Source organism: Bombina bombina, chromosome 1 (assembly GCF_027579735.1).
Source record: "Bombina bombina isolate aBomBom1 chromosome 1, aBomBom1.pri, whole genome shotgun sequence".
NCBI lineage: Eukaryota > Metazoa > Chordata > Amphibia > Anura > Bombinatoridae > Bombina > Bombina bombina.
This window is the reverse complement of record NC_069499.1, coordinates 1,424,691,252-1,424,705,176: the sequence shown is the minus strand read 5'-3', so window position 1 is coordinate 1,424,705,176 and position 13,925 is coordinate 1,424,691,252.

Below are 13,925 nucleotides of genomic sequence, written 5' to 3'. Positions count from 1 at the left end.
TATCAGGTAAGCATAAATTTTGTTTTCTGGCACACTGATACAGAGAGGGCCACTCTGTGGCCTTCTCTGCATCGGCCAGCAATGGTGCCGATAGTTGGTGGGTGGGAGCAATATGGGCCTAGATCAATACTTTGGGATGTCTTCTAAAAAAATATATATACACGTCAAGGGATATTCAAGGATTCCTGAAAGATATCAGTGTTCCAATATAACTAGCGCTAATTTTGAAAAAAAGTGTTTTGGAAATAGCAAAGTGCTACTTGTACTTATTGCTCTATAACTTGCAAAAAAAAAGTAAAGAATATGTAAACATTGGGTATTTCTAAACTCAGGACAAAATTTTTAAACTATTTAGCATGGGTGTTTTTTTTGGTTGTAGATGTGTAACAGATTTTGGGGTTCAAAGTTAGAAAAAGTGTGTTTTTTTCAATTTTTTCCTCATATTTTATAATTTTTTTATAGTAAATTATAAGATATGATGAAAATAATGGTATCTTTAGAAAGTCAATTTAATGGCGAGAAAAACGTTATATAATATGTGTGGGTACAGTAAATGAGTAAGAAGAAAATTACAGCTAAACACAAACACTGCAGAAATGTAAAAATAGCCCTGGTCCTTAAGGGAAAGAAATTGAAAAATGGCCTTGTCCTTAAGGGGTTAATATTTTCATGTTGGGTTAGCACACTTGAGAAAATGTGATCAGGTTTGCGCACGAGTAAGGGTGTTATTTTTTTTCCATTTTTGTGTTCCATTGAAGTCTATTGGGGAATATGTTAACGTGGTTGCTATATTCCAGCTTTCATATTTTATTTCAGCTTTTTGCCTGCATCAGATTAGCTCTTATGGAATAACTTTATACTTTTAACTTGTAATACGTGTGCTACCCGATGCACACAAAATTATTTCTTCTAGCAGAGTTAGCGCAAGAGCAGGAGCAATATGTAGCATTCCACTCGTAATCTAGCCCTATCGAAGGCATCTCTCATCTCTCTGGGACTTCCAGGTTCTGCCCTTTTTCTTAGAAAATTGAGAGAGTTCACCTCCTGTGAAGTCGGCAACATTAATTTCTCTACATGTTTGATTATCTGGACCATAGGAAGTAATGAAGCTCTCTGGGAAACTGAAGATGACAATTTTTCAGTTTTATTTTAAATAGAAGAAATGCAAAGTGCAATGTAATTTATAAAAATAAATACACATACATAAATATACAAAGTATGATCCAAATTTGTTAAAGTTACACAGAAGCTCTGAAAGCATAGTTAGAATTTGTAAAATCACAATCCTAAATACCCTATTAAATACAAAATAAAATACAAAATAGAAAGTGCAAAGTTTAAATCTAATAAAACTTAATCTGAAGTTTAAAGTAATTTAAAATACAAAGCACAAAGTGTAATTGCAGCAGAACTATAATGTCATGCAGTGCTATATTGCACTGGGCTTGTCTCCCCTTCACATACAGAAATGCAGGGAAAATAGCAGTATAGCACTGCCTTTTAAGAATTTGCTGCTCCAAGATGTATACATATCTTTCTGCATTAATAGTGCCCTCACAGATGTACAAATTTCCCAAGCCATGGGCACTGACCCCCCCCCCCCCCCTCCCACCATACCTTGACAGACACTGGCTTTTGAACCGGATGCTAATAAGAGATTGGATGGTCCTTTTCCTCTTTGGCCCAGAGAACACAACTGCTGTTTTTTCCAAAAACTATCCAAAATGTTGACTCGTCGGACCACAAAACACAATTCCACTGTGCTACTCTACTGTCCATCTCAGATGAGACCAAGCCCAGGGAAGTCGATGGTACTTATGAACAGTGGTGATGTATGGCTTCTGCTTTGCATAGTAAAGCCTTAACTTGAATCTGTGGATGCAGTGGCGAATGGTGTTGACTGACAAAGGTTTACCAAAGTATTCCCAAGCCCATTCCAGAATATCCATTACATACTCATGATGGTTTTTGAGACAGTGACGTCTGAGGGATCAGAGATTATGCACATTCAGAAGTGGTTTTCGGCCTTGCCCTTTACACACCGAGATTTGACCGGATTCTTTGATTTTATTTATATACTGTAGAAGGCAAAGTGCCCAAAATCCTTACAAATTTGTCTTTGGGGAATGTTGTTCTCAAAGTGTTGGATTATTCACTGACTCATCTGTTGGCAGATTGGTGAGCCTGACCCATCCTTGCTCTTGAAGGACTAGGCCTTTTTTGAAGACTCCTTATATACTATGATTACATGATAATTCAACACCTGTTTCACTTCACCTTCTTATTTAAACTTGTCACATCACTATTAGTCCTAAATTGCCTCTGCCCGATCTTTTTTGGAACGTGTTACAGTCATCAGATTTGAAATGAGTGTATATTTTCAAAAATACATTAAATTCACAAAGTAAAACATAATAATATGTTAATAATGTGTTTTCAATATAGTGACGGGTTAATTGATTTTTCAAATTAGTCTTTTTGTTAGTTTTTTTTGCATTTTCCATACTGTCCCAACTTTTTCGTAATTGAGGTTATATACAGTGTGAAAAAAAGAAGGTGATTCCCTTATCCTCTATGAATCAGACACAAGAGCTGTGATTCATAAAAATAAAAAACTTTATTCAATTTCCATAAAACAAGACTGGTGCTCCTATAAAATGGGGAAAAAGAGTTTGACCGGTTTCGGTCTGAAGGACCGTAGTCATAAACTTAAATCTACCTGCTGTGCAGGACTTTTGAATGAAATGGTATCCTCCTATTGGAGAATCCATTTCCTCCCATTGTTTAACTATTTGTTCACTGTTTCAAGCGTGAGGACACATTTGTAGAGCTGATAATTTATAAACATAACATACTCAGAACTTAATATTAAATCAGATACGGTAATTTTAACCAAAGCTGATAATACCAAAACCATATATATCATTTAAATAAACAAAGTATGAAAAATTCATTTTAGTCTAAATTCATACATGATTCTATTTAAAATTAAAATTAAATAGTTAAATGTGGAAAAGGCAAAAATGAGATATAGACCTACTGTTTGACACAGCCTTAGGAATTTAACCCCAAAAATTTAAACACAAATATTCAGCTAAACAGTATGCTATAAATACAGAATAGCATTGTATCAGATATTCTGATATTTGTGTTAAAGGCAGAATTTCCTCTACAATCAACAATATATGACCATAGAGAGACTGTCAAAGGTTAAGATGTACTAATTAATTAACTAAAGGCATGTCTCATCCATTCATTCAAGAACAATACTATGAGACTAACCTAAGTGACTTAAAAACCTCTCTTACGGAAATTAAGCTAGGCTTAATGATTACCTAATCACTCATCACTAAATTATAAGAATAAAGTATTATTCTCTAAAAAAGAAAACTTATTTTAGTGTTAGTGAAACTAGAGGGTAATAAAATCACCTATTCCAATAGTTGATAATGTCAAACTTGGAGTTGAATCCAACAGGTAGCAGGCTACCCAGTTTATGTATCCAGTATATTTCCTGTTGTGAATGTATCTGGAATTTATCGCCCCCTCTAGGGGGTTTCTGGATCTGTTCTATAGCCTGCCACCTGAAGGAACCAACATCTCCATTGTGTACCTCCAGAAAATGTCTTGACAGGGCCGAGACTGCTCTTTCTTTGCTAATGTGGGTCAGGTGTTCCTTCACTCTCGTGCCCACCTCCCTAGTGGTTCTACCGACATATTGTCTGGTACAAGAGACACATTCTACTAAGTAAACTACATATTTACTTTTGCACTTAACACAGCCTCTTGTTACAAATATTTCTCCAGTGGTTGCAGAAACAAAATTATTAGAGACATGGATATACTCACAGGATCTACAGGTGCGTTTACCACACCTGTAGGTACCTTTGAAATGTAACCATGAACTCTCAGTTTGCTTACTCCTCAATAGACTTGGGGAAAGAATGTTACCCAACGTCATATTGCGCTTGTAGACAAATTGGCAACCCTCACTTATGAAGGTCCTCAATTGTCTGTCTCCTCTAAGAATCGGTAGATTCTTACGAATAGTATTACAGACCTGATAGTACTGGTTGGAATATGCCGTCACAAACAGGGGCTTCTGATGAGCGCTTTGGTGTTTGCTCCGACCTTTCTTTTTTGCGGAATGAGTAAGTTACTCCTGTCTACCAATTGCACTTCTCTGAAAGCTCTATCGACAACCTTCTTGGGGTAGTTTCTGGCCCTCAATCTGTTACTGAGTTTCTCGCTCTCCTTCTTGAAATCTTCATCTCGGGTGCAGTTGCGTTTGATGCGCAAAAACTGCCCCTTAGCAATTCCTTTAAAAACATGCCCTGGGTGATTACTATGGGCATGTAAGATGGAATTACCAGAAATTGGTTTCCGGTAGAGAGAGGAGACAACACTTTTACTCTCATAGTCTGAAGTCAATGTGACATCCAAATAATTAATACTAGTTTTGTGCCATTCATATGTAAACTTAAGATGAACAGAGTTAGAGTTCAAGTATTCCACACAATCTTTTGCCAATGTTGGGCCACCAGACCAGATTATAAGAATGTCATCTATAAATCTCATATATCTGATGACATGTGAGGAGTAAATGTTTCCATCTCCAAAGACGTGGAACCGCTCCCACCACCTCATAAAGATGTTGGTGTACGATGGGGCAAATTTAGCCCCCATAGCGGTTCCACGTCTCTGGAGATAGAAATCATCAGCAAACCTAAAAAAGTTATGCTTCAAAAGGAACTCAATGACTCTTAGTATATACTCCTGGTGTTCATCTGTAAGTCCTGTATATCTCCTAAGGTGGAATTTAACAGCCTCAAGCCCAAATTTGTGTGGTATGGAGGAATACAGGGAGACCACATCTATCGTCAACCAACTGTATCCCTCCTCCCATACCACTTCCTCTAACAATGATAGAGTGTGTGTGGTATCTCTCAAGTAACTTGGTAGTCTTTGTACGAGAGGCTGCAAAAATTGGTCCACCCACCTGGATAGAGGTTCTATCAGGGAGCCAATGCCCGCCACTATCGGGCGACCCTTTATGTCTTCAAGGCTCTTATGGACCTTCGGGAGATGGTGGAAGATGGGCATTACAGGATTTTCCACCATCAGGCAATCATATGTTTTTTTGTCTAAAATACCCATCTCCAGACCATCATCCAGAAGGTCCCTGAGTAATGATTGGTATTGCAAGGTTGGGTCTCTGTTTAGGGGTGTGTAAGCGTCCGGATCTCTAAGTTGCCTATAGGCCTCGTTTTCATACATACTCCTGTCCAACACAACCACACTACCCCCCTTGTCCGACTGTCTTATCACTAGACTCTCGTTATTTTGAAGTGTGGTCATTGCTTCTCGTTCCCTCCAAGTCAGGTTAGAGGGACCTTTGTGTTTCTGTTTTGACAATTCAGTCAAATCTTCTACCACTCTTTTGTGGAATACTTCTAAGCTCTTCCCTCTAACCTGAATAGGATAGAAATTAGATCTTGACCTCATTCTCACCGCATCAATCTCATAGTCATTGGCAGCCTCATTGTCACAAGAAAGATCCTCTAAATCCGTCAAAGCACAAATGTCTTGAAATGTCATATTATACTGATTGGTCAAAGTTCCCTGTCGTTGTGTGTCTGTCCCACTTAAGTCAGTGTTGGGAAATTATTTCCTGAGGGTGAGATCCCTCACGAGTCTGTTTACGTCTAAGATGGTCTGAAACAAATCAAAGTCTCACACACACATAAGATGCACCACTGGATAGCTCTGCATATGGTTAGTGAGTTGTGGAAAATGGACGGTTTACTCACACTAGCTTTAGAAATTATGCATAAATCATTTTTTTTGCTAAATGTTATTAGAATCTTACAGCCTAAGCTCAGAATATAATTGTTTTGCTAGAGACAATTTACTTTACAAAAATAACTTTTTGTAAAAAATGTTTACTTTCTCTTGCAAGGTGTATCCAGTCCACGGATTCATCCTTTACTTGTGGGATATTCTCATTCCCTACAGGAAGTGGCAAAGAGAGCACACAGCAAAGCTGTCCATATAGCTCCCCCCTTAGCTCCACCCCCCAGTCATTCTCTTTGCCGGCTCTAAGCACTAGGGTCTCTCTACGGGAGGGTAAAGTGAATGTGGTGTTAGATGAAAATATTTCTGACGGAGGTCAGAAAGTTAAAGCTGTTAAATATTTGCCGAGCTCTTCATTCCATTCCTCGGCCATCTGTAGCTCAGTGCATGGAGACAATCGTACTAATGGTAGCGGCAATGGACATAGTCCCTTTTGCTCGGATCCATCTCAGACCACTGCAGCTATGCATGCTCAAACAGTGGAATGGGGATTATGCAGATTTGTCTCCTCAAATTCAGCTGAACCAGGAGACCAGAGATTCTCTTCTCTGGTGGTGGTCTCAGGACCACCTGTCTCAGGGAATATGTTTCCGCAGACCAGAGTGGATCATTGTAACGACCAATGCCAGTCTGTTAGGCTGGGGAGCGGTCTGGGACTCCCGGAAAGCTCAGGGCTTATGGTCTTGGGAAGAAACTCTTCTCCCGATAAACATTCTGGAACTGAGGGCGATATTCAACGCTCTTCAGGCATGGCCTCAACTAGCGGCGGCCAAATTTATCCGATTTCAGTCGGACAACATCACGACTGTAGCTTACGTCAATCATCAGGGGGGAACAAAGAGTTCCCTAACAATGACGGAGGTAACCAAAATAATCAGGTGGGCGGAGGATCACTCCTGCCATCTCTCAGCAATTCACATCCCAGGAGTAGACAACTGGGGGCGGATTTTCTAAGTCGTCAGACTTTTCACCCGGGGGAGTGGGAACTCCACCCGGAGGTATTTGCCCAGCTGACTCAGCTATGGGGCACTCCAGAGTTGGATTTGATGGCGTCCCGTCAGAACGCCAAACTTTCTCTCTACGGGTCCAGGTCCCGGGACCCCAAGGCAGTATTGATAGATGCTCTAGCAGCGTCTTGGTCCTTCAATCTGGCTTATGTTTTTCCACCGTTTCCTCTCCTCCCTCGTCTGGTTGCCAGAATCAAGCAGGAGAAGGCTTCGGTGATTCTGATAGCGCCTGCGTGGCCACGCAGGACTTGGTATGCAGACCTAGTGGACATGTCATCTGTCCCACCATGGACACTGCCAATGAGGCAGGATCTTCTAATACAGGGTCCGTTCAAGCATCCAAATCTAGTTTCTCTACGTCTGACTGCTTGGAGATTGAACGCTTAATTCTATCAAAGCGTGGTTTCTCTGAGTCAGTTATAGATACTCTGATTCAGGCTAGAAAGCCTGTCACCAGGAAAATCTACCATAAGATATGGCGGAAATATCTTTGTTGGTGTGAATCCAAGGGTTACTCATGGAGTAAGATTAAGATTCCCAGGATATTGTCTTTTCTCCAAGAAGGATTGGAGAAAGGATTGTCAGCTAGTTCCTTAAAAGGACAAATATCTGCTCTGTCTATTCTTTTACACAAGCGTCTGGCAGAGGTACCAGACGTTCAAGCGTTTGCTCAGGCTTTAGTCAGAATCAAGCCTGTCTATAAACCTGTGGCTCCGCCATGGAGTCTAAATCTAGTTCTTTCAGTTCTTCAAGGGGTTCCGTTTGAACCTTTACATTCCATAGATATTAACTAGTACAATTTATGACTCCACTTGCTGGAGAAGCAGGTTAGTCACTCGAAAAAGGGATGCTTATATGCACTGATATAATATCTTTTTAATTATTAATTCTTGATTACTGTGCCTTAAAGAACAGAAAAAGTTTCTGTGTGTTAAAAATTAACCTTTATTGGTATCTTTTAAAAAAGACAACTTTTGTGGATGATAATGCTGCCCTGGAAAGTTAAAAAACACTCTCACTGTGTTTTTGTGAATAAACAGCATATGCTTAATGTTAGAAAATTACAACTGATCTTAGTCCAGCTTTAAGCAATAGATTTCAAATGAACAGTATACTAGAGAGCTATAATAAAACACAGAAGCCTCTTGGGCATGTTTGGCTCTTAATAGTATCTGAATTATTATGCTCATATATGTTGAAATCTATGTAATAGGTATATTCTTAAGCTCAAAAGTTGCTACTTATGCTATCACAATCTGAAGCTTATAATATATCTAGGTACAAAAAATATATTGTGTACCCCTGGTGGTTGCAGCTTATGAATAGCGAATAAAAATTAACTACTGTTTAAGATAGAAAATATTAACTCCAGAATGTAGTGAGTAAATCTTAAAACAGTATGATATCAGGATATAGTATCTTTTATTGGTGGCTGATCTCTCCATTAAATAAAACTGGTTGTGGTAATAAATGGCATAGTCTTGCTCATAATACTTAATGAGTGATACTTCAAGTAATATTAATAATACTGCAGAGTATGCAAAAGCTTTGCTTCAAAGATGTATATGGGTTAATCAACTTTTGTTCCAGACCATAATCTTTTATATTACAAACTTATAATATTATTACTGATCACTAGATTGTATGGTTCCACCAAGTGAAGGGCTAGTGAATTATTACTAGTATTGTGAAGATTATAAACTGAATAAAACGCTGTGTAACTGAAGGCTGGTTCTTTGCAGCATATATATTAGCTAATGCTAACTACCGTCAGTATTGCACTAACACATAAGGTTGTAACATAAAACAACATGAGAGAAAACACTATCTCTCTATTGCAGTGTAACATATACCAAACCAAAGCTATATTGTTATTATTATTATAAGTAGCTAAATTAAATTAAAGTGTTGAGCATGCTTGTTTTTTATCCTGAATCAACATAGAGTTCGTATAGCTGTCATTTGCGTCTTTGCAAAGCTAAAGCGGCTAAGTCTTATGCTAACATTTTTAAGTAAAGCCTGCTTGTATTTCTATATTTAAACAACGAGTGAGGCTGATTAAAAGTAAAGGAGACCCCTGACGCGGCGTTTCACTAACGCTTCCTCAGAGGGGTTACGCGGGCCGACTAACATCCGGTGTTATATAGCCAATGTTGTACTTGTCTCTGAGTCATGATTGGGCTACGGGTTCACTTGGCAATTGGATAGAGTGCTTGTCAATCATCCTTAGTGACGTAGAACATGTCTGTCAAATGAATTGCAGTATGGAAACAAAGTTACAATTAGTAGGTAAAACTTGTTACATTCTATATTACGCAGATGCAGAGTTTGTGTATTGACAATGTGAAACTTGTGTGAGATACCTCGCTATACCTAGATATTAATTATACCTTATAATTATTAATTATACCTTTTTAATATCTAGGTATAGCGAGGTATCTCACACAAGTTTCACATTGTCAATACACAAACTCTGCATCTGCGTAATATAGAATGTAACAAGTTTTACCTACTAATTGTAACTTTGTTTCCATACTGCAATTCATTTGACAGACATGTTCTACGTCACTAAGGATGATTGACAAGCACTCTATCCAATTGTCAAGTGAACCCGTAGCCCAATCATGACTCAGAGACAAGTACAACATTGGCTATATAACACCGGATGTTAGTCGGCCCGCGTAACCCCTCTGAGGAAGCGTTAGTGAAACGCCGCGTCAGGGGTCTCCTTTACTTTTAATCAGCCTCACTCGTTGTTTAAATATAGAAATACAAGCAAGCTTTACTTAAAAATGTTAGCATAAGACTTAGCCGCTTTAGCTTTGCAAAGACGCAAATGACAGCTATACGAACTCTATGTTGATTCAGGATAAAAAACAAGCATGCTCAACACTTTAATTTAATTTAGCTACTTATAATAATAATAACAATATAGCTTTGGTTTGGTATATGTTACTCTGCAATAGAGAGATAGTGTTTTCTCTTATGTTGTTTAATGTTACAACCTTATGTGTTAGTGCAATACTGACGGTAGTTAGCATTAGCTAATATATATGCTGCAAAGAACCAGCCTTCTAACTACAGCCTAGAATCAATTCAGTTACACAGCGTTTTATTCAGTTTATAATCTTCACAATACTAGTAATAATTCACTAGCCCTTCACTTGGTGGAACCATACAATCTAGTGATCAGTAATAATATTATAAGTTTGTAATATAAAAGATTATGGTCTGTAACAAAAGTTGATTAACCCATATACATCTTTGAAGCAAAGCTTTTGCATACTCTGCAGTATTATTAATATTACTTGAAGTATCACTCATTAAGTATTATGAGCAAGACTATGCCATTTATTACCACAACCAGTGTTATTTAATGGAGAGATCAGCCACCAATAAAAGATACTATATCCTGATATCATACTGTTTTAAGATTTACTCACTACATTCTGGAGTTAATATTTTCTATCTTAAACAGTAGTTAATTTGTATTCGCTATTCATAAGCTGCAACCACCAGGGGTACACAATATATTTTTTGTACCTAGATATATTATAAGCTTCAGATTGTGATAGCATAAGTAGCAACTTTTGAGCTTAAGAATATACCTATTACATAGATTTCAACATATATGAGCATAATAATTCAGATACTATTAAGAGCCAAACATGCCCAAGAGGCTTCTGTGTTTTATTATAGCTCTCTAGTATACTGTTCATTTGAAATCTATTGCTTAAAGCTGGACTAAGATCAGTTGTAATTTTCTAACATTAAGCATATGCTGTTTATTCACAAAAACACAGTGAGAGTGTTTTTAACTTTCCAGGGCAGCATTATCATCCACAAAAGCTGTCTTTTTTAAAAGATACCAATAAAGGTTAATTTTTAACACACAGAAACTTTTTCTGTTCTTTAAGGCACAGTAATCAAGAATTAATAATTAAAAAGATATTATATCAGTGCATATAAGCATCCCTTTTTCGAGTGACTAACCTGCTTCTCCAGCAAGTGGAGTCATAAATTGTACTAGATTGTATTGTAAATGCTTACGCACTGCTCCTTGAGTGTTTAATAATAATTGTTGATAAATCATATTTATTATATTGCAAAACACCTAAGGAGACATTGTACAACCCTATCATCATAATAAGGTTCCATTCCTTTTTTCTCAGTCCATAGATATTAAGTTGTTATCTTGGAAAGTTTTGTTTTTAGTAGCTATCTCTTCTGCTCGAAGGGTTTCAGAATTATCTGCCTTACAGTGTGATTCACCTTACCTGGTGTCCCACGCAGATAAGGTAGTTTTGCGTACCAAGCCTGGTTTTCTTCCTAAAGTTGTTTCTAACAAGAATATTAACCAGGAAATAGTTGTTCCTTCTCTGTGTCCTAATCCATCTTCAAAGAAGGAACGTCTACTGCACAATCTTCATGTTGTTCGTGCTTTAAAGTTCTATTTACAAGCAACTAAGGATTTCAGACAAACACCTTCCTTGTTTGTTATCTATTCTGGTAAGAGGAGAGGTCAGAAAGTGACTGCTACCTCTCTTTCTTTTTGGCTGAAAAGCATAATCCGTTTGGCCTATGAGACTGCTGGCCAGCAGCCTCCTGAACGTATTACTGCTCATTCTACCAGAGCAGTGGCTTCCACATGGGCTTTCAAAAATGAAGCTTCTGTTGAACAGATTTGTAAGGCAGCGACTTGGTCTTCACTGCATACTTTTGCCAAATTTTACAAATTTGATACTTTTGCTTCTTCGGAGGCTATTTTTGGGAGAAAGGTTTTACAAGCAGTGGTGCCTTCCGTTTAAGGTACCTGTCTTGTTCCCTCCCTTCATCCGTGTCCTAAAGCTTTGGTATTGGTATCCCACAAGTAAAGGATGAATCTGTGGACTGGATACACCTTGCAAGAGAAAACAGAATTTATGCTTACCTGATAAATTACTTTCTCTTGCGGTGTATCCAGTCCACAGCCCGCCCTTGCATTTACATCAGGTAAAATTTTTTGTTTAAACTACAGTCACCACTGCACCCTATGGTTTCTCCTTTTTCTTCCTAACCTTTGGTCGAATGACTGGGGGGTGGAGCTAAGGGGGGAGCTATATAGACAGCTTTGCTGTGTGCTCTCTTTGCCACTTCCTGTAGGGAATGAGAATATCCCACAAGTAAAGGATGAATCCGTGGACTGGATACACCGCAAAAGAAAGTAATTTATCAGGTAAGCATAAATTTTATCAGAAACATAATACAGATTAAAATCTGACATAAAGTGGTCACCTCCCTCCCTTACAGCAATTCTTGCCATGCTCTGGTACCAAGTCAGGTGAGCCTGAAACGATGGGCGTAGAAGCAAACATCTGCTGCATAATAAATCTACCCCCATTGTTTCAGGCTTGCCTGAAATGGAAAATAAGAACCGCTATTCCTTAACTTTTCAGCCACCTATCAGATGGCGGACTGAAATCATTCCGATCCGATATGATATGGGATGACAAACCCTGCTAGCTGCTGATTGGCCACGAGTGAGCAGGGGGCGGCATTGCACAAGCATTTCACAAGAAATGTTTGTGCAATGTTCGATGTCGGCATTTAGTGATGTCAAGCGGACATGATTTCCTATAGCGAATCATGTCCGTTAGACATTTGTTAAATCTACCCCATGGCCATTACATGTGTGTGAGTCATGACTAGCAGTGTACTGCGGATGAGCTTAGTTTCACAACCTTTCTAATTCCCATCTCTGGCAGCAGCTGTAAAGGACACAACAAAACTTTCACTCTGTCAATATTTATCCTGCTTATCTCTTATATTTACAGACAGGAACTTTAAAGGGACAGTAAACACAATGAAATTATAATATAAAATGTTTAAGTATAGTAAAACACTTTGCAATATACTCATTATTTATTTTGCATACTTTGTTCATTCCAGAAACAAAAAATAGATTGGCTCCTTCAACAAACAAGAAGTGGGTGGAGTTTGGCTATAGAAAAATAATTGCATCAAATAATGTGTTCATTTAAAAACAAAATGTTTATGCTCAGCTGATATGCTATTCTATAGCAAGACAACAAAAATGTCTTGTAACTACAAGGTGTTTTGTGTCCCTTTAAGTGACTTTGTTATCTCCAACAAGATTATACACAAAACAGTAAACCGAAATAGTTGTTAAAGTTTTAATTAAAAGACTAACCCAGTTCATTAACATTTTTTTATTGTTTTTTGTTTAATATGACAATTACAGATATCCTAATGTGAAAATATATTGTTGAATAAATGACTTATATGGATAGATAATTAGTTAAATGGACAGACTAGCTAATATTAAACTTTCATGATTAAGATAGGACATGCAGTCTTGCAATTTTTAACAACTTTCCAATTTACTTTTATCATCAAATTTGCTTTGTTCTCTTGGTATTCTTTGGTAGGCTCAAACTGATTTCTAAGCCCTTAAAGGCCTCCTCTTATCTCCGTACATTTTGACAGTTTTTCACAGATAGAAAGCGCTAAATCATGTGTGTCATATAGATAACTATCACCTAGATTACGAGTTTGGCGTTGTGAGGGAAAAAGCAACGTTATGGCCCATAACGCTTCATTTTCCCTAACGCTGCTATTACAAGTCTTGTCGGTATAGGTCTACCGCACACCTTTTAGCCAGTCACGCAACGTCAGTACCGCACTTTTAAAAATGTCATTTTTCCCATAGCTCCTGTATTACGAGTTTGCCTGGGAGGCTAAAAAGTGAGCGGTACACCCTATACCGACAAGATTCGTACCGCCATCTGAAAGTCAGTAGTTATGAGTTTTACGTTACAAAGCTGTAACATAAAACTGATAACTAAAGTGTTACAAAGTACACTAACACCCATAAAATACCAATTAACCCCTAAACTGAGGCCCTCCCGCATCGCAAACACAATAATATACTTATTAACCCATAATCTGCCGCTCTGAACATCGCCACCACTATTAAAATGTATTAACCCCTATTCCTCCGTTCCCCAACATCATCGCCACTATAATAAACCTATTAACCACTAAACCGCTGCCCTCCCGCATCGC